General features: G+C 41.7%; 1 protein-coding gene across 2 annotated transcripts in view; it reads right to left on the bottom strand.

The window, feature by feature from the left end:
• KCNMB1 (potassium calcium-activated channel subfamily M regulatory beta subunit 1) overlaps positions 1-23,730 on the bottom strand; it is a 70,851-nt gene that overhangs the window by 45,457 nt on the left and 1,664 nt on the right. The window contains exon 2 of one of the 2 annotated variants that reach the window (XM_075601670.1): positions 2,307-2,358. The exons of the other annotated variant lie outside the window; for it this stretch is intronic. The gene's annotated coding sequence lies outside the window, so the exon portion shown is untranslated. The remainder of the gene's footprint in view (positions 1-2,306; positions 2,359-23,730) is intronic. 2 annotated transcript variants of the gene reach the window in all.

The raw sequence follows: 23,730 nt of genomic DNA, 5'->3' as shown, positions 1-23,730 counted from the left end.
CAGAGCTAGGCGTTAGAAAGAAGAGAGGAGGGTCCCCAAGGTCTGACTAGCCTGCAGAGGGAAAGTGGTGCCCTGTGGAGACCAGGTGGAAGCGTCGCCGAGGAGACCTGGAAAGAAGCGGCCTGTTTGTTCCCGGTTCCTGTGGTGGTGTAACATGTGAGAGGTCCTACCTATCCCCCCCGATCCTCGGACCACATGCTGAGGTGAGGAGAACCTGCAATGCCATACCCAGAGCCCCAGCGCTTCCGTGGAACTATCGGGCTGCACAGAAGTACCTTCCTCTAACCCCCAATGTGCGGATCAGGTGGCCGAGTGGAGGCAGTGCGGGGGCTCTGGTTGGGGCTCAGGTTTGGCCTGGTGCCAAATCACAATGGCCACCACTACCCTGTGACCTGTGGAAACGTGGGGGAGTGAGGAGTAAGCCAGGCTACATGCATCCCAAACAGCAGGACTGCCGTGGCGCAGAGTCTGCTCTCTCTCACAAGGTCCTGCTGGTCTGAGTTCACTGCTAGACCATGTGAGCCCCATGGAGGCGCGGATGAGTGAAGAGCCCCATGACTGCACAGTAGGAGAGGTACCTGTCAGAGCCCCAGTAGCGGCTTAGGGAGGAGGTGGTTATGAAGAGAGGAGAGGAGGGGGGAACGGGGAGAGCAAGATGCACATACAACAGAAAGCGACTGAGGCATAAAAAGATATAGTGAAAATCCATATCCACTGTAAACAAAAGCATTTAAAGCATTTACAGTTACATGAAACAATAGTAGAGAAACCAGTAAGACTTTGACTTTATGCACGGCAGATGCAGGAATGGCAGCTTAGCTTGACAGCTCCACTCTGGTCCGGCATATTAAAGCATAAAACAGCCGACATTCAAGCCCGAAGTGAACATTAACATAAACAGCCCTGAAATACCGCTATCTCAAGGATTTCTACAAGGTCTCACAAAAGGAAAACGACATTGGATTTTTAAAAAACTACTTTCAAAATCCAGCTCATACTGGAAGAGCCACAACCTCAGCATACAGCTATGGCTCTGACTCGGAGAGAGAGTCAGAGAGAGAAAGAAGCTCCAGGGCAGAGAGGGAACTGGTCACAAAAAGTGATCTGAAAAATGACCTCAATAAACTTTTTAACGATTTAAAGTATTTATTCTAGTCAGAAATTAAAGAGTTGAGAAGGGATATTAGCCACACCGGGGACTGCACAGATGAGTTGGGGAAAAAAATGGATTCAACCATCAAAGTCCCCTGTAAAAATGAAAAAACGACTACATACTTAAAAGCACAGAATGCTGACATTGCGGACCGCCAAGTGGACTCTGAAAACAGAGACAGGAAAAATAATATAAGACTTAGGGCCTCATGCAGAGAGCATCGTTATTTCAAAATTCGCCATTTTTTTTACAATTTCGCGCAGAAAACTGCAGAAAATGGCGAGTTACGAAAAACGCGCCAATTTTTTTTTTCTGTTTCTAAAACTCGACTCGCGGCTGGCGAGAACCTCCATCTCGCCATATTTAAAACTCTCCGAATTCAGAGAGGTACGAACGGCATGTAGCGGCTGTTCGCGCCAGGAAAATGGCGCGATTTTCTCATTTTTGCCGCGCCAGGAAAAGTTGGCAATAAGATGGCGCTCGCCGCCTATAGCAAAGGGGCCAAAAAATGCGCGATTTTTTCTTTACACATTTCTGAAGCGCGCATCTTTCCCATTTAAACTCGCCACACGCATCCATGTTAAACATAGCAGAATTCGAACTTTTCTGCATATGGAGAATAAAACTCTCCAAAAAAACTACTTTTTATGAAATTCGCCAATTTGAAAATTCGATGCTCTCTGCATGAGGCCCTTAGAGTGGTTCCTGAAAATGTTTCAGATTTTGAAGAATTAATCTCAAAATGGCTAACCTCTCTGATTCCCGCCAAAACAGAAGCTGAATTACAACTAGATAAATGTCATAGGGCTCTGAGATCCAAACCGCAGCCCGAGGATCCACCAAGGGACATAATTATGCAGTTCCATTATTTTAAAACTAAAGAGGAACTGTGCCAAATCACAAGAAATACCCCATTCAATACATTTGATGGAACTAAATCACAAATCTTCCAGGATTTGTCCCCCACTATGCTAAGCAGTTGCATGCAGTTACAAGCTGTCACCAAGCTCCTGAGAGAAGGGGCTCAGATATAGGTGGCCGTTTCCCTTCGGTCTGATGGTCCTAAAAATCGAAAAAATCCTTCTCCATGAAATACTTGGAGGATAGCAAAGAATTTCTGGAAAATAAAGGAATAAAATCGGATTTCACCCACCAGAATGAAGCAGCATCCTCACCCGAGCCGTCCAGGACTGAAGTGAGGAACTCTGCACGAAAGAACAAAGAAATGGTGGCCAATTAAAGACAGTTAAAAACTTAAGAGGACATAGTTGTATTTTCATCTCCACAACAAAATCTTTAACTAGTTTTATAGGAGCTGCCTAAAGTTGCGTGCAACATGGACCCTGTAGGTGTATTATGGTTAGCCCTGTACAGTCTCATGTTAAACACACTAAGTTCAATAGCAAGTGTTATACATAAACCGTTTCAGGTTAGGCTACAATATTATAGGGTTAATATTTTCTAGGGGAAGGTCCACCTATACTAACAAGTCTGGGAAAAGATACCAATTATAAAGGAGAGTAGGTTATCTCCCCACAAGACACTGAGAATCCTCTGGGACCTATAATGAGTATTGTATTCTACAAGTTAGACATTAGCATTGTTGGGTTCGGTTTCAAAGTTGAAAGTTGAATGTCAAAGACAATTTGAGACTAACGTATACAGGCATACCCCGGTTTAAGGACACTCACTTTAAGTACACTCGCGAGTAAGTACATCTCGCTCAATAGGCAAACGGCAGCTCACGCATGCGCCTGTCAGCACGTCCTGAACAGCAATACTGTCTCCCTACCTGTACCTAAGCTGTGAGCAAGCAGGGAGACTATAGAGCCTGTTACACATGCGTTATTTACATCAGTTATGCACGTATATAATGATTGCAGTACAGTACATGCATCGATAAGTGGGAAATAGGTAGTGCTTCACTTTAAGTACAATTTCACTTTACATACATGCTCCGGTCCCATTGCGTACGTTAATGCGGGGTATGCCTGTATGCTGTTTTGTTAATGCAAATTTTTGAGAATGTAATGCCAGGGTCTGAGGAGGAGAGGTGTGGCCACAGCCGTTCGCATGTCCCTGTTTATGGGTGGCGTGGGTCTCACCCACATTACCAGGCAAGTCCCTTGGGAACCTGTGCGCTTCTTTTGCCAGTGGATTCTCCCCACCAAAGGGCAGAGGAGTCATGATCATACTTGACCATATATGGCTAGATCCAGATTTCTTTTTCACCCCTTCTTACCCTCCCCCTTTCCCCCCATGTCCTGCTGAAAGGTCGGAGTTCTTAAGTTCTCAGAAGGTGGCTGCAGCATCCCCATCAGTTCGGGGCTCTCCTGTGTGGTCCACACGATGTCACAGAGTTGGTAATCCAAAGATATTGTATTTTTAGATGTCTGTAAACATTATCTCACATACTGTAACGTGAAGGGCCTTAGCAGCCCAAACAAAAGACAGTTAGCTTTATCAGATTACAAAAGGAAGAATGCTGACATCCTATTCCTGCAGGACACACATTTAAGTAACAACAGATTTCCTAAGTTCTTTGACAAACAATTTTGACCATGTTTTATTTCCTCAGCCACCGTCAAAAAGAGCGGTGTAGCGATTTTATTTCACAACAGGTTCCCATTTGTAGGGAAGCAGAGTACAAAAGACAGGGAAGGCAGATTTTTGGTCCTGGTCAGAACTACACACGGACAATACTTAACTATTGGCAACGTATATGCACCCTTTATTCTTCACATCATTTTTCAATACATTAAACAAATTAGCCAAAGGCTATACAATCCTTGAGGGTGATTTCAACAAAGCCCTAGACTCTGACCTAGATAAATCTACTACAGTTAAGAGCAACAGAAAAAGAGGCAAGGACACGCTCATCAAAGGGTTACAGGATAATCATCTGACAGACATATGGAGGGAATTACATCCTACAGAAAAAGGATATACATTTTAATCACATCCGCACTTCAGTTACAGAAGAATAGATTACTTATTTGTATCACACAGACTGGTCTCAAAGATATCCTCTATGAGGATCCATGATATTTCATGGTCAGATCACGCACCAATAGAATTACGGTACGCCCAAACTAACCTAGACAGGCCAGGAGCAAATTGGAAACTAAATGAATCAATTATAAAAATCCCAGAGGTGTTTCAGAAGGTTAATACAGAGATTGACCAATTTTTCAGAACAAATTTAGGTACTGTGGATTCCCACATCACTTTGTGGGAGGCCCACAAGGCCACACTCAGAGGCACCCTTATTACTTTTGCTGCAGGGCAAAAAAAAAAGAGAGGCAAAATTGCTTAATCTTCAAACAAAATTAAAAGAGCTCTCTGCCCTACATAAACAAACCAGTAGACCTGGCACTTTAAAAGAGTTGAAAGATGTCAGACTAGAGATAAATATGCTCTAGACCTCCCAGGCAGAGATTCCATGAGCTGGTCTAAAAGGATGTTTTTTGAAAAAGCGAACAAGCCAGATACCTTGTTAGACAATAGAATTAAGACAAAACAGGCAATTTATAATATGCAGGCAATTCAGGTAAAATCAGGTAATATTACCTCCAACCCTAAACTTATCGTTCAAGAATTATTATGAAAATCTATATAATGGAGAGAAGGGCATACATAATATAAATGGGAGTCAGGCTCTGAGAGACTTTTTTGTCGAATTCAGATCTTCCTACTGTAGGTTGAGCAGAAAGGAGAGAGAAGGGCTACAACAAGATTTCACCTTAGATGAATTAACACAAGTAATTAAGGAGCTAAAACCATCCAAAGCACCAGGCCCTGATGGATTTTCTAATTTTACTATAAAAAAGATATAGACTTGATGGCCCACCATCTTCTGCGCATGTTTTATGCAGTACTGGCGGGTGATTCATTCCCGGAACGGATGCTTCTGGCATCTATTTCATTAATTTACAAACAAGATAAAGATCCAACAGACTGCAAAAGCTATAGACCGATCTCGTTAATAAATTCAGACAACAAAATGTACTCTAAAAGGCTGGCTAATAGACTGAGTCATATCCTGCCTAGACTTATCCATCCTGACCAAGGGGAGTTTATTAAGGGTAGGTAGGCAGCAGACAATACCAGATGAATTATTGATTTGATTAAAATATCTAATACAAAAAAGATTCAAGTAATGGTGTTGTTTGGACACCGAAAAAGCTTTTGACAGGATCGATTGGCCATACCTCAATGCTACGCTTAGAGCGTTCGGATTTGGGGATAGAATATTAAAAGCAATCGAGGCACTGTATTCCATGCCACTGGCAAGAGTAACACATCAGGTCTTCCCATCAGATCTTTTCCAAATTAAGAGTGACACAGGACAGGGCTGCCCCTTCTCACCCTTGTTATTTGTATTAAGCATGGAACCACTAGCAGCCCAAATTTGGAAGACTCCAGATATATCAGGAATCCAAATGAATAACCAAAAAATAAGGTGGCTTTACTGCACCGACACACTTTATTCGAGCAAATACCCGGTATGTACCTGGCAGATACCTGGAATGCGCCGCTCCTCACCTCTGACAAGCCCCGTTGCATTTGCCTTCCCAGCCTGGGTTCATGCCTGGCTGATGGGCGGCTGATCTGTTAAATGATAATGATTAGGATTTAATAGGCTGCAATGCTTCGCGTGTCTACCAGATGGCATAAATTCATGAATTGTAATGCAGTATATATATATATACTGTGCAGTATTGCAGCCAGCGGGAATAAAATGCTTCAATCCCTGCTTGGAAAATAACTCAATGCACTCGGGCAGAAAACAGTCACAAACCTCAATACACCCGGGTATACCCGAATTCGTGGGACTAGCCGAGCTCGAATAAAGTGTGTCGCCAGTGTATATGCGGATGATATTATTTTAACGTTATCAAGACCCCTAAGCTCTCTGCCCAACTTGTTCAGTCTTCTGGGAAAATTCAATAAGATATCTGGATTCAAAATTAATCAATCAAAATCTGAAGCTCTAAATATAAATTTACCCAAAGAAATGGATAATAGATATAATTTTTAACTTTAAATGGCAGCCCCGGGTCCTCAAATACTTGGGAGTTCAGACCACGAATAATTATAAAACTCTATATAGAGAAAACTACCCCAAATTACTTAGAACCCTGAGAGGAGACGTTCAAACTTGGTCCAAGTATAATATCTCGTTGTTAGGCAAGATCTATTCTATTAAAATTAACTTACTTCCCCGCATCCTGTATCTATTTCAAACTCTTCCAGTACCGGTGGTGAGGTAAGATATACTTTCAATGAAATCCGTAATAACAAAGTACATTTGGAATTATAAAAGACCAAGGGGCCTATTCTATAAGCGTCAATTACCCACTTATCGAGGCCTTTTCGGACAAAATGCCTACTGCTATTCAGTATGCCTCGATAAGTGGGCGATAAAGGCATGAATCTGCAATTTTTTCTGCCGTTCAAAACACATCGCTGGGTGAGCGTCGATAAGCCACTTATCGGCAGGTTTTGAAACTCGTGCACTTCTAGTAACCTCGGTTAGTTTATCAAGGCTAATCGCAGCTCTAGAATGGTGAGTTTCTCCCAAAATCCTCTTGTCAGGAAAAGTTGGTGTGAGGCTGGGGAGAACCTGCTGAGAAGACGGCGAGAGAGGACTTAGAAAAAAAAATGAATTTTTCCTGCATCGGATTGATGCTGGGAGTCTCTGGAGCTGATATCATTAATATCAGCACGATAGGCCCCCGGCATTAATCCCATGTAATAAAAATGCATATACAGGCAACTTCATTACCTTAGCGGATAACCGCGAATGCAATGAAGGGGTTAACTACTAGTGCCATGTTTATTGTGGGTAGTGGGGGTGGGTGAAGGTAGTATTTGGCCCTTGGTGGGTATTTAGTCCTTACGCTGTGGTTTCGGGTGGAGTTAACCCCTTCATTACCTTAGCGGTAATACCACTAAGGTAATGAAGGGGTTAACCACTTCTGCTACCACCCGGTAGGCCTAAACATCCATCCTTGCGGCTACTACCCCTTCACCCAATCCCTCTACCGACAATAAACAAAAATACAAACAACAACCTTACTACCCACCTCCTCTACCCCCAACAACAACAACTTTCTACTGTACTTACCCCTGCCATCATGAAGGGCGTCCTCATCAGAATACTGCAGGTCCATGTCCTCCGTGGCCAGCAAGAGTAGATGAAAAAATGTAATCTAATGGCCCCTAACACCTTAATCACCTTAGCGATTAATAATTGCTATAGTAATTAAGGAGTTAACCGACTCTCCCCTGCTACCCACCCGGGAGAGGCCTAACCACCCACCCCAGCCCACTATACCCACCCTCTACCCATATATTGGCCCAGTGGTTCATCATACCCATATAATATGGGCATGATAAGCCACTAGAGCACTAAATGGTCAACCTAATACAAATCATTAATGCCCAAAATACACAATAATAAAAGAAATACACAAGCACCTAAACACCTCAACAATAAAAGAACTAAAAAGCCTAATAGTACATTTGAATAAAACATTTCTATCACCAAAACAGCAAAATAATTAAAATGATGTTATTCCAAAACATAAGAATTAAATTAAATAAACACCTATCCAACCAATTCAAGAAATAAAACCACTAGCCAATAAATCAATTAAATAAATAAAACAAAACAATGAATTCATTTAAACCGCTAACCAACCCAAAACTTTTCTAAAAACAAGCCATCCAAATTCCAAACAATTTAATCAAAACAATAAACAGAAATAGAAAAAATAACAATCAATTCAAAACAAGCATTTGCCATAAAATGCATTGCCTGCCACTGTAATTATCTGTACAATGGGCAAAGATTAATACATTGGCAGTCAATGGGCAAAGAAAAACATAAAAATAAATAAATACAATAAAAAAAATGAATAAAGACATACATTATTTTTTACATAAATTCAATATTTATCTTACCTTTAGAAGTATTCACCCTCAGAATCCCGTTGTATCAAGAAGCTCTCGACCCACGACGTCATCACCCACCATCCGTCTCCATGCTCCTTGAAGAACAGCATCATGTACAAAAATCTTCTTCGGTCACATGACGCGAGACATTTAAATGTATAGGAGATACCGGCACCCAATAATGGGGCCTGTATCTTGGGAAGCAGGGGTCCCCGGACCTGAAATCAAAGTAGTTCTGCTCCGGAGAACCCCTGATCACGTACACTAGTATTAACTTTTTTCTTAAAACCCTGCGATCGCTGGCGAGATATGTGCAGCGAGAGGCGGCTCTCTCTGTGCAGCTCTCTATGAAGCTTGACCAGATTGCTGGGTGAGCCGTTAGCGAGAGAGAAACAACACGTCGCTGTCTCTTCACCAGTTTTGGGCATTTTGCTATCGCAGGTATTTAAGGCTTTCTGAATACCGTGATAGCAACAATAAAAAAACTGGCGGCGTAACCAACCCATTGATTTCTTAACGAAGGCTTATAGAATAGGCCCCCCAAGAGTGAAGAGGAAGATCCAAAAGAGACCAACATTAGCAGGGGGATTAGCGGTACATTGCTCGTTATCATACTACAAAGTGGCTCAATTATGTCAAATTGCTCAGTGGCATGTTGACCCTACACATAAACGATAGGTTGGCAGTGGAGAGGGAAATGTGTGAGATTCATAACCTAACTTGGCTACCTAAAAGGATCCATGCGAGAGCCGCTCTCCTCGATGACCAGCTCATTAGCAATTTGGGTGCTCTCTGACTACCAAAAACTCTTTAATGACCCCCTTATATGACAACCGTGGCTTTGCTCCGGGTCTGAATATTAAGGATTTTTCGATTTGGAAACAAAAAGGGTTTCTAAGACTCAATGATCTGGAGGGCAGAATAAATATTAAAACATTTGATCGAATTAAGTCAGACAAAGACATCCCCAATTCAGAATGTTTTAGATACCTCCAGATAAGGGCATTTTACAACAAATCTTTGCCCCGTCCCACATTGACAAATTTCGAAAAGCTCTGTATTTTGGAAACAGACACAAGGGGACTAACCTCTCAAATGTACAAAGAAGTGACCTTTCAGACTCGAAGTATACCCAAATATTACAGTACAGTATATGTCCCAATGAAGTCAGACTTAGGAGAGGTATTAGACGAGGAAGAATGGGATGAGATTTTTTTTGGTGGTAGCGAAGAGTTCGATTTGCACAACGTTAAAGGAGAACGCATATAAGGCTTTAATGAAATGGTATCTCACCCCACTAAAATTATCAAAATGTATTTCGGATTACTCACCATTGTGCCCTAAACTGTGGGAGCAGATTAGAGATTTGTTACAGACGATCTTAGGCCTCACCATTCCTATGGACCTGTGGCTCTTCCTGCTGAACAGACCAGCTCGGGGATTTGCCAGGGTCAAAAATAAATAAGTTGCTCATTTTTCAACAGCATCAATATGCGAGATTGCAGCATTGTGGAAGTAAAACGAAATCCCATCTATTACTACAATTTGAAATAGAATTTGGTTTGTCTGCCAGATTGAAAAATTAAACCGTTTAGTTAATATTTGGCTACCATGGCTGTCTCAAATGAATATCCCGGGGTGAACGGTGGCACAGTTCTGCTTTTATAGAAATTAATGCGTTCTCCTTTGACTAAGCGAATCATAGACTGAAAGACATGGAAGATTAGGAGAGTAAAAATCGAACCTAGTGATGGAATTTGGAGATTGAGACCGCACAGGAGAGGATAAGACACTAGATGGAGACAAGGAGATGACAAAGTATGGAAAACCTGGATCATAGTGATAAAAGAAAAAATATCAACCCATATAGACAGATCATGAACATCATCTCAAGAGATTATAGAAAGAAAGAATAAAATGTATTGGTAACAATAATGAAAAAGGAGGAATTAAAATGGCTGAAGTGGAAAATGTATAGGTATACATACTGTATTAAAAAAACTACTCATGGAGTCTGAGCATTTATGCACATCTACATTGATGTACCTATTAGAATGTACAGTGTTGTTTCTTATATTTTCATTTTTCATTTTAAATATTTAATGTCTCTAAAACGGTTCAAGCAAAATATCTGAAAATGTATTACAAGTTACAAAATAATACATTTAATGATTGGTATCGAGTCCAGTTGATGAGATGTACAGTTGTTTTTTTGTTTTTTTGTTTTTAATCTTCAAAAGACAAGAATAAAGTCCAAGATGGGGGCTGCACTGATATATCTGAAACTTCTGGAAAATCTAAGTTACATGGCAGAAAGGTACCCTCAACATTTCATCAGAATTGGTCAAGGCATTTGGCCTGTGGAGAGAGCACACAAACAAAAACACTACACACAAACAAAGAGGTCACAAAGTCTAGACAAATTCTTCACTTTGTTTGCTTCGCTTGTTCATCCAATAAAAGAAACAAGTCTAAACCAATGTGGCTAAATAATCATGTAGGGGAGGTAATGAAAAGGAAGAGGTAGGCATTTAGGGCCTTATTCAGAGAGGGTTGATAAAAAAAATCGGCAGGGAATTCAAAATGACTGTTTTTTGGGCTTTGTTATCACGGTATTCAGAAAGGCTCGATTACCAGTGATAGCAAAATGCCCAAAACGGGCGAGTTGCTGCCAGCGAGAGCATCGAGCCTCTGAAAAGGCCTAAACCAGCGATTCCTTTCTGCTGCAGAGAGAGCTGCTCTGAGAGAGCCGCCTCTCCCAGCTAAAATATCGCCCGAAAATTATTTATTTAAATATACATTTCTTTAATAGTGTAGAGGTGTAGGGGGTCTCCGGAGCTGAACAACGTTGGTTTTATGTCCGGGGACCCCCTGCTTCCCGAGATACAGGCCTCTTTATGGGGTGCTGGTATCTCCTATGCATGGAAATGTCCCGGTCACGTGACGCGGGACATTTCAATGCATAGGAGATACCAGCACCCCATAAAGAGGCCTGTATCTCGGGAAGCAGGGGGTCCCCGGACATAAAACCAACGTGGTTCAGCTCCGGAGACCCCCTGCACCTCTACACTATTAAAGAAATGTATATTAATAAATATTTTAAAAAAACATCAATACACGCCCCCCCCTCCCACCAAACCCATACAGTACAGTAATGGGCAAAATAACTATTATCCAGATATGGATAATAGATCATTTGCCCATTATTAAACACTGCATTAGCATACATAAATAAAGTAAATAAATAAAGTTATACTTACCACAACAGCAGGTCCCTCTGTCCTCCGTTGCCAGAAAGCATATATACAAAATAAATACATTCTAATGGCCCCTAACCCCTTAATCACCTTAGCGGTTACTAACCGCTATAGTCATTAAGGGGTTAACCCACCCTGACCCGATACCAACCCGGGAGGCCTAAGCACCCACCCTGACTGACTATACCCACCCTATACCCATTGAGTAGTATAGTGGTACATCATACCCATTTAATAATAATATGGGCATGATAAGCCTCTATAGCACTCAATGGGCACCCTAATGACAATAAATTAATACACAAGACACACAATAATAAAATGTAACTAAACTGCAAAAAAATCACACGTCACTAAATACAAACAGTAGCCAGCTAATCCAATCAATACAATCAATAGCAACATCAACAATGAATTAATTAAACCATTAACCAATCTAAACAATTAATTCTGAAACCAACTCAATATGAATAGTAACACTAACCAATGTAAACAATGAATTACTCCAACATTAATGAATTTAAACAGTTAAATAGAAAGAAATTCTAACAATCTCTGAAGTAACCATAAAACATATTAGCTAACATAATATAACATTAAATACAAACGAACACCAATCGCAAACCTTTAATGACATTAAGCATGTAAAAACAAACATTGACATCCACATAATACATGAAATGCCAAAAAGCAACACCAATACCAAGCGAGAAATGCCCCCAAATATTGTCATAATAATGTATTAATCTGTACCCTAAAGAGGTACCGATTAATATACTGTATTATCAGTCAATGTGCCTCCCCCAAAAAAATCAAAAAACACATCCAAAGATTAAACCTGTAAAAAGAGACATTTACAAACATTGAATATATTACTTACCATTAGAAGCGGTGGCCCTCCGACTCCCGGGGAAACAGGAAGCTCACGTACCTTGAAGGCCTCCAACAGCATCCGATGCCATCCACCATGAAGATCCGGCTCAGGTACCCCAATCTTCTTTTTTCTTTCTTTAATCACCTTCTTCTATCTTCATCTGTAACCATTTCTTGTTCTTCTTTATCTTCTTTCTTCATCTGTCAATCCAAAATACCCCATGTTAAATCCCAGCCGATGCTGTCTCGTCGGTTTCTTGGGCTCAAATGAGGCGTCACGGCCTTAAATATGGCTTGTGACGTCACATTTACCCTCAAAATGGTTAACAGCCACCTGATTGGCTGTTAAAACCATGTGCAGACTTTATTTATTTTTGCCATGACGTCACTTAAAGGTAATGATGCCAGCCAATCAGAATGGCTATGCTTCATTTGCCTTTAAGATGACGTCACAAAGCCGGCGTCAGATGGTATTTCAGCCAATCAGATCGTGGGAACAAATTCCACACTCTGATTGGCTGAACTACCTTGTGACACAGCGGCCATCTTGGATTTAGTGATGTCATCTTCAGGGCAGAGAATACTTTTCATAATGTGTGCTTTTATGTTTGCAACACTTTTCCTATTATGGCAGAGTAGAGCCACTAAATTAATAAAGGGGATGGAAAATCTGACTTATGAGGAGAGGCTAGCTAAATTAGATTTGCTTACATTAGGAAAGCAGCGTCTATGAGGGGATATTAAAACTATATACAATTATATTTGGGGGCAATACAACGAGCTTTCAAATTAACTTTTTACCCTAAGGGCAGTACAAACCACACAGGGTCATCGCTTAAGGTTGGATGACTGTTTTCTTTACAGTAAAATGTTGAAATGTTGAAATGTGAAATGCATTACCCATGGAGACTTTGATGGCAGGTACCATACTGTAGATATCTTCAAAAAAGGTTGTACATCTTTTTAGAAAGGAAAGGTATACAGGAACATACCAAATAAGTAAACATCGGGAGTAATCGGAATGGCCATTATTTGGAGTCAGCAAAGAATTTAATTTTCCCCTTATGAGACAGCACTGGATGATGTTTCACAGGGTTTTTTGTTTGCCTTCCTCTGGATCAAAATACTGTAAATGCAAATATAGGATAAGTATTTATCATCTAAATTTAGCATACAGTAGGTTTAACTTGATGGACATACTGTATGCATTTTGTCAACCTGTAACTATGTAATCAAAAGGTGCCTGAATATAGAAAATTACCCATATTTTTATTATTATAATACTTATAAGAATGCTTTATTCACTGTTGCGTTTGTATAATTGAAATACATTTGTGGATATCAATCTTGATTTGATTAATGCTTGGTTTGAGAGACAAATTCATATCTGTCCTTTTCATCCTCATAATCATGGATTGTTTATTATCATTGAATTTGCCTGATTGCAAATGTTACAAAGATATGTGTTATTCTTGCAACTAGTCAGACCTATGAAATCTTGTATTTAGTAAATGTATACAACCCTGTGGAATATCTTCCTGGTCACACCTTCTGGCATTTCCAGAACCTTTCAAAAATATCATAAAATTTATATTAAATGGTTTCTTGTTTATTTCTACTGTCAGAAACTAATTGTGACTACCCAAATTCCTAATAAAGGCTCTGGGCCCAGATAACCTCACTCCTAGACAAACACAGCAAACTAGGCCAGGTATCGACCTCAATAAAAACCATTCCTTGTATTTTTAAGATACATTTTGCAACTCAAATTAACCTCTGGTATGCCAGATTATTAAAATACTGAATATTTTCATGGCCTTAATATGACATCTCATTTAAATGTATTTTACATATTTAAATTAGCATATTTCCCAAAGCACCTATTGTAGTGTTTGGATGGGAGTAATGTAAAAATTTACATTGTGTCACGTACTTGAAGATAATGCAGCGTGAGCCCTATTCTTATGATCACAATTATGGCCATTGTTTTTGCATATACTGTAATTGCTTTAGTGAATACAGTTTTAACTCAGGGCAAAATAACATTGGTTCCTTTTTTAGGTAACATCTACAAATTATTCTTCATATTATGGTTAATTATTTACTCTCGTTAATAAGGCAACAACAATCTAAAGCACCTACATCCCTACAAAATCGCGTAGCATCATAGATAACAACTATAAATCCATATTTTTTCAGTCTTAACTGAACTGTTCATGTACTATCATATCCGACAGTAGCTGACACTTTCATCATAGCACCGGAAAATCATTGAAATCCTAATAGGATATCCAAATGGTATCTTATTTCTGCATTACTTTATCGCTAATTAATTATACTAGAATAATGTAAATTGGAGACAGTTGTAATAGTGTCGCCGTCATTTTCCTCTTTGGCATATCTGCTGAAAAGGCAGGGATTGTTTTGTAAAAATATAATTACATTTATTTAAAATGGACAACTTACGGTACTGTACCTTTAAACAGAATCTTGTTGCTGGTTAGAAAAATAAGATAGATTAGGAGTGCATATAATTTGCTATAATATTGTTGGTGATGTAAATTCAACTATCTAGAATATTCTAAACAAATTTATTTTGATATCACACCATTGTTGTGTACATGTTCCTCAGAATATTCAAAGATTAGAAACACCATTTCTAACATTAATTGTACTTTATTGTATATTACATACAGATGCCGCAGCAATAATTTTAACAAATCATGGCACCGTTTTCGTGTGCGCTGCTGTACTCCACGTGGCATGAACGCGGCCAATCGCCCCAGGCACACGTGTTTATTGCGGTTGCTTTGTTTGAATTTCATGGATTGTGTGCAATTAAATGCAATGAAATGAATGAATTGTAATGTGCACAGTACTGTGCTACTGTGCTACTCTGTCAATTTCAGGTGCCAGAACACTAAAATGCCATTTTATGCACTCGCCTGCACTCGCGTCTTAAGGCGGTACAGTTGGAAGAAATCCCGCGTCATGACATGGGTATTTTGAGGTATACACCATGTGATTTGTTAAAATAATGGTCGCTGCATCTGTAAACAGCATCCTTCCTGTGTCCTTAAGAAAAAAAATGCTGAATAGTATATGACATGAATAATTGTAATACAACAAAACTCTTTTAATGACAGCGTCTATTTAACTTGAAACTGTGGTGTACATTTTTGCTGCCTACAAATGTTTTACTTTTAGTATGTATTGCAGTTTAGCCATCAGACAACATTGGCATTTGTGGCTAGTTTGCAGGAACAGTAAAAAAATTAAAGAAGAAAATCCATGACATAAAAAAAACAAGCATGCATTGCAGTTTTGAGGCTTTGTTATTGAGAAAGCAGTAGAATATGCAAAGTAAATATATTTTCTAAACAAGATTGTACACTAGACATTGATTAAAAAAGAGATTGTTAGTTATTTTTTTGAAGAATTTGTAGCTTGTGTCCTTTAGGCTCCCAGCTTACCCCACACGTTTTGTGCATCTCACTATTTATAACCATTTACCAGCACAGTTGTCACTTTTCTTTTTTATCCAAGAACCCTTTGGAACATCTATGTCCCAACACTCCCCTGTGGCACTCTTTCCACCACATTCTTTTGAAAGCCCAGTGTGTCTGTACACATCCTTTAAGCGCTCTGCCATACTATGCATCTATTGGGTACTCTGAAGCTCCCAAACATCAGTAATGTTCGCGGTTTGTATCATCTTAGGATCCTTTTTTAGTGCTACTGACATAGCATCAAAAAGCAGCCTCCCTATATCTGTTCCAAACCCTCCCGATTGCCGTGGTACGAGCAGACATCACAGGGCTTCAAAATGCAATTTCTCAATTCATTTGGAACGGTAAAAAACCACGGATTAAAGTAAAAATGATGCAGAAAGCTAAGGAAGCTGGGGGCCTGGCAGTTCCGAGCGTTATGTCCTACTACAAAGCGGCACAGTTGTGCCAAATTACGCAGTGGCATGGAGATCCTGGGCAAAGGCGGTGTGACGCTAGAGAGGGAGGTGTGCGCCCCGCTGGAGCTCAAGGACTTGATCTGGTACCCGAGGACACGGGTGAAGGATGTACTCATTCCGCTGACCTCTGTGCTCAACTCACTCTCGGTCTGGGAGGCCTCTAAAGGTAATCGCTCAATAACCTCCAAACACTCCCTCATGGCACCTTTGTTCGGCAATCCGGATTTTGCTCCTGGGCTGGCAGACAAGAGTTTTCCGCTTTGGCGTAAATTGGGGTTTAGGCGATTGAAGGACCTGGAGGATAAAGGCAAAATTAAATCCTTTGAACTATTACAGTCGGAAACAGACTTACCCAACACTGAATTTATGAGGTACCTCCAGGTCAGGGCATATTACAACGCACACCCGGTGAGACCAACGTTGACGAATTTTGAACAGCTCTGCGTGAGCGGGGCAGACACGCGGGGACTGATCTCTGCCTTGTACAGAGGGGTGGTGAATACGGACTCTGACAGGACAGTTAAACCCAGATTTATGGTTCAATGGGAGGAAGATCTTCAAGGCCATCTAGAGGACGAGGACTGGTCTGCGGTGTTCAAGGCCGCAGCTACTAGCTCCATCTGCACGACATTGAAGGAGAACTCATATAAGGTATTGTTACGCTGGTATCTCACCCCAGTTAGATTAGCAAAATTCATCCGGGGCTCTTCCCCGCTCTGCCCCAGGCAGTGCGGGGAACAAGGGGATCTGGTTCACATGCTGTGGTCTTGCCCGAAAATAGTGCCGGTCTGGACCCAGATCCGAGATTGGCTGCAGAGGATCTTTTTGGGACTCAAAATTCAGCTGGACCCGTGGCTATTTTTATTAGGTAAACCTACGAATGAGGTATCTAGATCGGGTAACAAGCTGATAGCACACTTTGCTACCGCTATGAGGTGTGAGACCGCAGCATTGTGGAATCAGAATGCGATTCCTTCTATAGACAAAATCAGAAACAGAATTTGGTTCATTTGCCGAATGGAGAAGTTAACGAGTTTAGTTAACGATTCGGCCGATAAATTTGAAAAAGTCTGGTCATTATGGTTGGCCCAGACTGATATTCAGGGGTTGAATGATGCCACAATATGCCTTTGATAGATTTAGGTGAGTTCTCCTTTGATGGGTGACTGAGAGCTAGATATGACGATCTGACAGCATGGTTCCCCCTGGGTTTTAGTGATATTCCAAATAGTTAGAAGCAGAAAAGCGGAAGTTGTTCTGACCCAGGGACCTCTAAGAGGTGGACATGAGCAGGGCGTCAGTAGTGGTGGTGCAAGACACCTGGTAACACGTGGAAAGTGATTCTTCTACGCCGTTCCCCCTCCCCTTCCCCACCCCACCACCTTCCCTCCCCTTTTTCTTTCCCCTTTGTTGAGGTTGGTCTGTCAATGTCTTGTCCTGTGGTCCCCCCAACGTGCGTCCGTTTTTCGTAGTTTGTCCCTGAAAGTTAGATGTATACTTGGAACAATTATCATTATCCTGTATTCTCCTGTCTGTATGCACAAAAAACTAATAAAAACAAAGTTGAAAAAAAACAAAAAAACAGCCTCCCTTGCCAGAGGCGGGGGGGCTTCATGACCAGGGAGGTCTGGCCTTCCCCTCGCTGGCCTGTCCCTCCCCAGGGGAGGAGTTTCCAGGAGGCCTACTTAAGGCCAGGCTGGTGGGCAGCACGTCCTCTTTTGCTGCCCGCCAGACGATTCCCGCTCACCCATCCCCTTAGGTAGTGATTGCAATCATGTAATGAACGGCAGCAGAAGGTTTAGCAGGGCTGGGTATTCCCAGTAATGTGGACATATGCATTGTATGCCGTGTTAATGTTTCTTTGTTCTGTTACAGCAGGAACTGCTGATACTGTGCTGAGTGAAAGGAAGGAGGTTCCGAGCAGGAGGGGTCATTGACCAGTTTTGCCTTTGTCGCGGCGTCTCTTGGGGGTTAGGTGCTTGTTCTTGGCAGACTGGGAGCTGGGCCGTTTGAGCCCGGGGGGATTACGAGTGGGCAAGGTCAGTTATCCATGACCTCGAGAGCCCGCTCGCGTAGGGGACACGAGGTCAGCGGTTCGTGGGCAGGCTGACCGTCCCCTCCCACTCCTGTCAAAGGAGCACTCTGGCAGGGAGTGCATTTACCCCTCTTAGGTTTTCTGTATAAATAAATAGCCGCGGCCATTTTACCTCCAGTTCCCGTTTCCTGTCTTTATTTGTACGTTACATGTGGGTACAAGGCGGGGGGAGAGGGGAACCGCTTGGAACCTCCCTGGTCAAGAGAGGGAATGACATTGGGGGATAAATTGAAAGACAAACAAACTTCAAATTATAATACATAACCTTTGATATACTGTAGTGTTTAAGGCAAGTATACCTTAAAAAGCACCTAAGGTTCTAATATTATCCCATAATGTACCTATAATGAAAAGGGCTTAATGTACCGAAAAGAGGCTACCTTTACTTTATGTAGCATTGGAAAAGAAGTATAAATAAACAAACATTAAATGATGCATTGTAAGCATTGTATAATTAACACTTACATTAAATAAACTAGAGTTTACAGTTACATAGTTACATACTGTATTAGATGAGGTTTGAAAAAGACATACACTGGCGACACACTTTATTCGAGCTCGGCTAGTCCCACGAATTCGGGTATACCCGGGTGTATTGAGGTTTGTGACTGTTTTCTGCCCGAGTGCATTGGGTTATTTTCCAGGCAGGGATTGAAGCATTTTATTCCCGCTGGCTGCAATACTGCACAGTATATATATATATACTGCATTACAATTCATGAATTTATGCCATCTGGTAGACACGCGAAGCATTGCAGCCTATTAAATCCTAATCATTATCATTTAACAGATCAGCCGCCCGTCAGCCAGGCATGAACCCAGGCTGGGAAGGCAAATGCAACGGGGCTTGTCAGAGGTGAGGAGCGGCGCATTCCAGGTATCTGCCAGGTACATACTGGGTATTTGCTCGAATAAAGTGTGTCGGTGCAGTATGTCAATAAAGTTAAAACTATACTAAATTTTGACGACAGATACTTTATCCTTAACTTGTATTTACAGTGTAGGGATTCAGAGGAAGGCAATTCAGTGAAATATCATCCAATGATATCTCATAATGGGAAAATTGAATTCCTTCCTGACTCCAAATAATGGCAATCAGATTTCTCCCTGGATCAATTTCCTTCCCATGTTTACTTATTTGGTATATCTCTGTATACCTTCCCTTTCTAAACAGATGTTCAACCTTTTTTTGAAGATATCTACAGTATTGTATCTGCCATCGTAGTCTTCATGGGTAATGAATTACACATTTTAACTGCCCTCGCTGTAAAGAACCCTTTCCTAATTGCTGGTGAAATCTCCTTTCCTCCCACCTTAAGGGGTGTCATTTATACCGCCCTTGGGATGAATAGTTCTTTTGGAAGATTCTTGTATTGTCCCTGAATATATTTATAAATCGTTATCATATCTCCTCTTGTACGCCTCCTTTCTAATGTAAACAAATCTAATTTAGCTAGTTTATAAATCAGATTATCCATCCCATTTATTAATTTGTTATCTTTTCTCTGCATTCTCTCTAGTTCCGAGCAGCCTCTGTCGGAGTTACCTTAGGCACGTTATATAGTGCCGTGCGCGCGCGGATTTTTAGTTGGCTGACATCAGTGAGCCTTTCTATAGAAGGGCCGCGCGCGCACGGCAGAGAGAGGGGAGCCGACAGACAGCAGCGAAGATGAAGAAATTCATCTTTTCACGCCGCTGCCTGCGCCCAAATGTATGTATATGTGTGTACTGCTGCGGCCGAGTTTATTTGAGCATTTTCCCGGTCTCGGCCGCAGCAGTAACCAGGCGCGCGCCGGGATGTGCCTGGCGCGCGCCGAAGCCGCGGAGGAGCGCCCTCCGATCGGGGCTTTCTCCCTCCGCTCGCTGGGTCCGCCGGGTCCCCCGGAACCCCCTGCCGCCGTCCCCCACATCGCGGGACACCAGGGCTCCCTCGGGGAGCCCTGGACGCGCGTACAGGGGGCGCAGGGGGTGCGGCTAGCATGCCGGGGCATTCCCAGGCTTGCGGAGCTAGCCGCACTCAAATAAAGATGTGCCGCCTCTGTATGTATATATGCATGTATGCGTGGATGTGTGTTTATATGGATGTGTGTGTGTGTGTGTGTGTGTGTGTGTGTGTGTGTGTGTGTGTGTGTGTGTGTGTGTGTGTGTGTGTGTGTGTGTGTGTGTGTGTGTGTGTGTGTGTGTGTGTGTGTGTGTGTGTGTGTGTGTGTGTGTGTGTGTGTGTGTGTGTGTGTGTGTGTGTGTGTGTGTGATGATTGCAGAAGTTAAAAAAAAAATATTTATTAAAGTTTTTTTTTTCTTTAAAAAATCTATTTGGACTTACATTCACTCACACAACCCATGCACACACATATACACACACATACATACACATACACACATACACACATATACACACATATATACATTACCTGCAGCTCCCGGCACTATATACAGGAAAAGCATGCGGCACGTGCACGCGCGTTCGCATAGGAACGCGCGGCCGCACGGCAGGAGCATAAGGAGCACGGTCGTATAAATCTTGTCTGTTTGCCACTGATATTGCTTATTCCTTTGGGCACATCAGGAGTTATTGGCTGGGGATTGTGGTCATTTACGCTCCCTCAGGGTAGACTATCATATACACTATCTGCTACCATCTGACCATCAGACCTATGTATACTTACCTACCTATGCTCCCTTCACTGTGTTTTGCTCACCTTGACTTACACCCACAGAGCTAAATAGCTATCTGGTAGCCACATTAAGGATATCACTATATTGCATACATGCTATTATTATTATAGGTAATAGTGAATTTCCCCACCTTATATGTTGCTACAGAGATAGATAGAGAAGAGTCTTCTCTGCCAGTGCTCAAAGTGGAATAAATTGCTTCTCTTGGGAGATGGTTGAGTAGCTATATAGCACCAATTGTTGTTGGAGGAACCAGGAAATGTATATAGAGTAGACTGTATATAGGTCAAAAATTATCAAAATTGGGGTGTGGGTAACACATAGAAAAGGGATGTCAAGGGAACCCAAAAGAATTAGGGACCTTGACCCCTATCTAAATAATAACTCCAACAGCCCTTAGAGCTAGATCATAGTGATAAATAATACAGTGTCAATGACAAGTACTCACAACCTTTATACACACGGTCGTATAACATATATGTTGCTACCCTCCTCCCACCCGCTCCCCTTACAGGGGTATTTTAACTTTATACACATTGTTTTATTTTTATGTCACTTGTTTTTTGGCGTTATTATGATTCATTAAAGGTTTTTTATTTTTTTTATTTTATTAGTGGATGTCATTGTTATACTTCAGGCTATGAGACATTCTCTGTGGACATATATGTGGTCCTTTTAATTGGATTATGTACTATTTTTTCAGACATTAGTCTTTCAGTGGATATTGTATCCTTAAGCATCTATTCTATTCCATCTGGGACTTTTAGTCCATACTGTGGATATTAATATCTTTAAGGTATTTATTTTGACTTTGCCTTGAGTGCAACCAATAAGGGACTGTTGTGACCTCTCTCAATTTTTTCTGTTACATTATTGTCTCTTCCCCGTGCACCAGGCTCATTTTATATTACTTGATATTATGGTTTGAGCGGCGTCCCATCTTTCTATTTTTCAAATTTCTCTCTAGTTCCATAATGTCTTTTCTAAGGAGTGGTGCCCCAGATTGTAGTCCATATTCAAGGTGTTGTCTTACTAATGCTTTATAAAGGGCATCATTACTGCTGCGGCAGCTTTCATTCTTAGTAATCACTGGCATGTACCTGGCATGTTCCTGGAATGCCACTCTGTTCACCTGGAGCATGCCGGGCTCCTTTTGCCTTCCCAGCCAGGCGCATTACACGGCTGACGCGCGGTTGATGTGTTAATTGATAATGGTTCAGGATTTACTAGGCTGCAATGCTTCGCGTGTCCGCCAGATGGCATAAATTCATGACTTGTAATGCGCCGAATCAGTAATGTGTCGGCTTGCAGGTGTTTCGTTTAAAAAAGATACTGTACCACAGTGTGCTATTGTAACTTGGCCTTGGCCTTGAGACTGAAGGAAGAGTTGCCAATATGTATCAATTTAGGCTTTTCATATTAAAGAAAGACAAAGACCAGTTTCAGTTTGTACACTATTCTCCAGAGACCCACCCGCCATGAGTGTTCAAGTGCAGCCTGCTTTCCAAAAACCTGACAGAAGTTACGCGTATTTGATATGGGCTGCGATTAATGCAACAGAGGATAAGATGGCAACAGTTGCTCAAATTTATCAGTATTTTATCGAAAAATATGACTTTTACAAATTTTCGCCAACTCCTCATACGTGGAAGCGTGCAATAAGGAAAAGGTTATGTAGTGACCCCTGTTTTCACCGTATTGAGCCCCAATTTGTTGGAGGGTATTGGTGTGTATCACCGGGTTTTTCCCGTATCTATGATCATGGAGGCGGCAAAAGGCAAAGGGTCGTGTTAAAACCAACTAAGAAGCGACAGTCGCTGCCAAGCAATGCACCAGCACCAGCACCGGCTTCCAATGACGGTCCCACTGTCAGTGACAACCCTGAGCCTGAGCCTGAGGCTGAGCTGGATTTGGCGTGCAGTTTTGATGAAGCTTGCATGTACCGAAGCGATTTCCAGCCTCACCTGCTGACTACAGATAGACTAGTCCCGCTGCCAACTATCGACGTGGATGATGAAGAAAGCTGGACTGGCAGTGGACCAGCGCTGGCGCAAGCTGAATGGGAAATTCAATGGTGAGTACTGTCTTGTTGCCATATTATTTTGGTGGGGCTGGCTGGGTACTTCTTTAGGGGGCTGACCATTACTGTACTGTACTGTACATTAAAACTTTTCTTTTTGTTTTTTCTCAGAAAAGAAAACGGATAATGGGGGGATTTCGATGGATAATATTGTACTGTATGCTGATGTTTTCCGGCCGTACAGTATACTGTGTAATAAACCCTGATTAAATAAAACTATGCATTTATTCTACATATTCAGTATCGTTTCATTATTTGTCTTCCACAGTATACTGACAGTGGTATACAGTGCCTAACATCAATGGGCAAAAAGAATTTTATTCCTAGGTGCCCTAGAACAGAAGTTCCCACGCCAATTGCCCGTGAACTTGACCGCGGCCCTAAGTAGTTCCCACGCCAATTGCGCGAATATAATGTAAAATAACCCGTTCTGTGGGTCTGAGCGGGTTGAAATTTACCTGGTCCCCATGCGGGGGGACCTTTGCCATAGTGGCAAAATATCAGCCTCCCAAGACCCCCAGAACCGGAGGTACCAAAAGACAGTTTAAAAGCACATTACCAAAGTGCCTTTTTTTCTGCCATGCAAGTCAATGGCAGAAACCTGAACTTTAACATCACCCTGACTCCGTTCTGTTGCCACGAGAGGGTCGCAATTTGCCATGCAATCCT

The sequence above is a fragment of the Ascaphus truei genome, chromosome 5 (genome assembly GCF_040206685.1).
Source record: "Ascaphus truei isolate aAscTru1 chromosome 5, aAscTru1.hap1, whole genome shotgun sequence".
NCBI classification, from domain to species: Eukaryota; Metazoa; Chordata; class Amphibia; order Anura; family Ascaphidae; genus Ascaphus; species Ascaphus truei.
The sequence above is the reverse complement of the archived record's forward strand: the minus strand, read 5'-3'. Positions and strand labels throughout refer to the sequence as shown.